We start from the raw sequence: 5,010 nt of genomic DNA, 5'->3' as shown, positions 1-5,010 counted from the left end.
TGGGCAACGAGATTTCATGGTAGAGGAGGCCCCATGGACACAGAGCATCCTTGAAGGACGTGGTGAAGCTTCCTTTAGATGGTGAAGCTCCTAGCTATGGACTGACATTTTAATAGAAAAAAAAACTCTTAACAAAAACCGCTGTTGAACTCATCTCGCTCTCCAAACCTAGCTAATATTCAATAATAATTCTATTAGTATTATCATTTGCAACGACGATCAAGTGGACCTACAGTAGGAAAAAAATTGTAGCACACTTTTCCAATTTCCTTCCACCACTAAATCCACCGTTGCGATCGGTTGGATTAGAACACTTCACTGCCGGTATTGTGCCGAGTAAGCGGTAAAAACGGCACCAGATTCCAAACCAGATCCAAAGTGGGAGGACGGAGATTCATTAATTTCCTTTTCTTTTCCTCAATCACCGGTAGAAACACATTTGAGTTGAGCGTCTGAGTGGGTGGGGGGGCGATATTTTCTCCCACGCACGCAGCGAATTGAATCACGAACAAAGCGCCACACGCTTCAGTATCTTTCCGTCTGGCTGCATTCAAACAATCAATACATGCTTTGTCCTCCTGGTGTGGTGCAGTTTGCGTTCCACGCGGGCGCTCTACGGTCGATGAGGTGGAAATGGAAAATTGAAGGCAAAAAAAAGAGCTAGATTACTCTAGTAGAACACTTCTTGCACAAGTAGAATGTCATTTATCAAGGGCAAGAAAGATGTTAAACGGTCTCACTACGCTGAAGCTTAAAGATTGATGACTTCAATCTCGTTTAATGAAAGAATTCGTTTCCCGATTAGATGACGACTTGAAGCATACGATGTACTTTCGATAGAATCGTTTATTATTTTTATTATGCTTGATGGCTTTAATGGTTTTCTCTTATCGTAAAAGATATATCAGTATAAAAAGTTTTATAAATTTAATAATTGTTATAGAATTTTTGTCAAGAATACGCGAGCTGAGGTGTAAAAAATGATATAAATTACCATACTTTGAAATTAATTGTACCATCTTAAACTCATTTGCGGCCGCATCCGACCACGCGTGCTCACTCTCTACAACAGCTTGCAATATTTACGTTTACGACCATATTAATTCTTTCGCAGGCCTTCCTTGCGAAAAAGTTCTTCCTTTCTTTTATTCCAGGAGCATACACACACAAAGGCCCCGACTTCATGATACACATCCAATGTGCGAAATTTTGCTCATTTGCAATTACTAATTGCGTGCCTCTTGCCTGTCTTTCGGTCCACTGATTTATACGACCCCCGTCTTTTAATGGGCGCATCACATAAGTTGCGCAGTTGAGTTTATTCTGCCGAGGGAGGGCATTTAATTTGTCTCAAGACAACGCACTCAAACACGCAGAGGTCGGCGTGTGGCCTCACATTAGCGCAACCCCGTCTTTTTGACGATGTACAACGATGTGCGCACATGTGACGGCTGGCTGTGGTGCTTCACCACCACCATCGCAGTCACAGCAGAGACAAAAGAATGGTCGACTGTTAAGGGCTGGTATAGTGGTGGTTAGTGTGTTTTTATTGCTATCATCATTTGTCCTGTGGCTTTGTGTGTATAACGGGCACGTTTTGTAAGGGTTGTTTTCGCTTTTAGCTTTCCAGATCGGACGACACACGAACGACACGCAAGACAATATGAGAGGAAGAGCTTAATTGCGTTAAAGTAACAAGCATTTGTGTCGTAGGTGGCCGTCAATTTAAATAAGATTACTCGAAGGAATCGTTGTTTAGGGCGACGTTTTTTTTTGTGGGTAAGTTTATGCAGTCTAGGTGCACAAATTACATCGCTAAGGATATGTTTGGTACAGAAAGGCATAAGGAATTTAACACAGAATGAAGCAAATGTTAGAAATGGCAGTTAATCATGAGCAAAACCTTTCTCGGTGTGTCAGGTAAAAACAAATGAAGCTAGGGCCAGCTATTCAGCAGACATCAGTCTCGCGAAGAGTCGTTCCAAACATGAGAAGAATATGCCACCGATACTCAAAAAAGGCTCTACCTCCCTCTAGTCTTGGAGGAAAAGAATAAAGAGAAGAACTCCGTGGAAAGGCTTTTGGATATTCGTAAGATGGAATTCATATTCTTCTCTTGGAATATTCTAAATAATGTATCTTCATGGTCTTAAGCTGTGGCGTTTGGTTTTCGACTTGGTATGGCACATTTTTTAAGGTCAGAGCTAGACAACATAAAACAAGGGACTGTCTCTGCGGGTCAGATATATTGCGTCCATGAGTGAGGTTCGATTAACCGCTTCAATGATAAGTTTGATTGAAATGGGCGGACGGTTTTTCTGTGGAGCGGCTAGTAGGTACGATTCCCCTGAACAATGCGCATTCGTATTGCGTGGCTTACGTTGTTGTCCGAAGTTACAAACGTGCTAAGGTAGCAGAACTCCTTTACTACCTCAAGATCATCTACCACCGAAACCTGGCGAGTCCAATTCGCTTCGCGCGATTGTGATATCACCATTCAGCTCGTAGAGCTCTCCATTGTCCTTTTTACCATACACAGATCCTTCTCCAACCAACTCAACAATCCTTCTGAGCATCTTTCTCTCGAACTAGACTTGGAGGGTTTCGTCAGCTATGGATAAAGTCCATGTCTCAGAGGCGTATTTGAGTACTGGGACTACGAATGATTTATACAATCCCTACATTATATTTCCAACGTATTGGTTACATATACACATTTGCTTCGTTATACGCAATATATCAGTTTAGAGATGGGTATGTCCAGGCCTTGTTCATCTTGGATGGACTTTAGAATGATTCAGATTAATAGCTATAAACACACAGATTTTTAACTCGCAAAAATGGATTACTTAAGCTTTTATTGAAATACTTTGGTGTAACCTTTGAAGGGGCGGCCCGGCAGTAGATGCGACAACTGTGCCGACCTTCACACTGGCATGGCTTAAGAGGTCGCTAAGCCAAGAAAGAGAATGATAGATTTGATAAACTATAATAATGAATATGAATGATAAGAAATGAAACAGTCTGCAAAAGAGTCTGCGGCTGAAAAGTGGTGTCTTTCGCACTTAATAGACCATTTTGGGGCAGTCCGTTGGCCGAGGCGATAACGGCGGAGGTCTTCACATGGCAGGACCGAGGCTCAAATCCCATCTAGACTATGGGTAAAATAAACTCACAGAAAGCCAGAAATGGAAGGCCGAGACCCCTTGTGGTTGCAGTGTCAAGAAAGAAGAAGAAATAATAAATCAAGGATTACATTTTTTAAATAATAGGCAATATAATTGAGATTTAGCAGACCTTTGTATTTGATCAAACTATGCCTATAATGTCCTTTATATCTGCGAGACCTACTTTCTGTAGAAGGAAAAGGATCAATCAATCCTTGGTAGACACTCTCTACGTGTCTGCAGTTTAATTGTGATTGAACTGTCAATATTTTATAAGCTGTTTCTCTAAACATGCCACTACTTCTATTTGCAGGAGGGTTTTCTTTCCTTTTCTTATTTTCTTTTTCCTTGCTGTACAACTAACTGTTCAACATGTTGTCTATGCTAAATGTCCTTTGCTATTGTGAATGCTGGTATTCTGGAATTCTCCTGCTCGACTGATCAATATATGTTTGTATAATTTATTTACTACTTGAAATGATGTTGTTGCTTCTTGAGTGAACTTCCTTGAGTGAGGGAAGTGAGAAACTTGAGTGCTCTCCCTTATAAATTATTAAACGTAAAAGGTAGCCAGTGCTATTGAATCAGTATTCGAGCGGAATTGATACTGCTCTCGTGATGCACACGGTGAGAAGAAAGATTTTTTGTTGTCACATGTACTGAAGAAAGCAACCAATTTTGTTTTACCTTCCAACCTTCCAATAGATCATATGGAAATTTTGCCAGTGATTTTATACTGTTGAAATATCGTCAAGAGAGAACTCAAGTTCAATTTCAATTTCATCTCAATTAAATGATCGACATGCCATTCTTAATAACTCATCTCATCTTGAACATTCCTCCGTATGCGTAATAGACTCTCAAGCTTCGGGTAAAAAGTGTCAAGAAGAACCCGACATTAAAGGCCATTAAAATTGTAGAGGTCGAAGAATCGCAACATAAAATCTTCATACTGTTATAACTATAACAACAGTTATAACTGACAGGACGAGACTTCTCAAGGTTTACTTGAAAAATTAACTCACTTTGGGAATATTATATATAATTTCACCTTTTGCTCTCGATTGAGATAACCTGATGATGATTTTAATTGAAAGTAATATGACTTAAAACATTGACAGTACTTAGACAAATTATTCTAAAGTAAGGATTGATAATCCAGTTGAGTGTACAACAATGCCATTCCCTATCATGTTGGGAGATAAAAAGGATTACCTTCACACTTGTTCAAGCATCTACTATCCTTCCGATCCTTCCCAAAAAAGTAAATGAAATTAAAAAAAACAAACAGAAATAAAGCACGTTTTTATTCCTTTGATGACAATATTAATGATCCTGTCCGATAAACATCCAATCAAATTGCTCCTATTAATCATTAATCATCCCCAGACCAAACGACATTCGTCACTACGCACACTTGAAGCTGCTTCGAGTGCCGAAGCTCAACTGAACCACGAGCACCATTCGCTTCCCGACTGAAGGGAAAACCTTCGTGCGGTTCGCATTCGTTTTCCATCCGGGTCGGAAAAACACCCGATCCATTGCCGAGAAAATTTCGCCCTACTAAAAGAGCCCCTTGGCTTTTTCGCTCGTCCGAGCCCGACTCAGTGCGGGTCAGTGCGCCACGTAAGCAAAAAAGGTCGCCAACCCTTCTGCCTACGACACAGCAAAACCTTGAGGCCGACCGCGCTTTTCGCCTAATTTCGTCGTGCCTGGTTCGGGTGGGAAAAGTGGAACCTTCGTCGGAAAATTTCGGACTTCGCTTCTCGTACGAAAATTCGCCCGAAAACGAACGGGGCGAAAAACCCCCCAATCGGACGAATAAGAAAAGCGGCCAGCTCGC

The sequence above is a fragment of the Anopheles stephensi genome, chromosome 3 (assembly GCF_013141755.1).
Source record: "Anopheles stephensi strain Indian chromosome 3, UCI_ANSTEP_V1.0, whole genome shotgun sequence".
Classification (NCBI taxonomy): domain Eukaryota; kingdom Metazoa; phylum Arthropoda; class Insecta; order Diptera; family Culicidae; genus Anopheles; species Anopheles stephensi.
The sequence above is the reverse complement of the archived record's forward strand: the minus strand, read 5'-3'. Positions refer to the sequence as shown.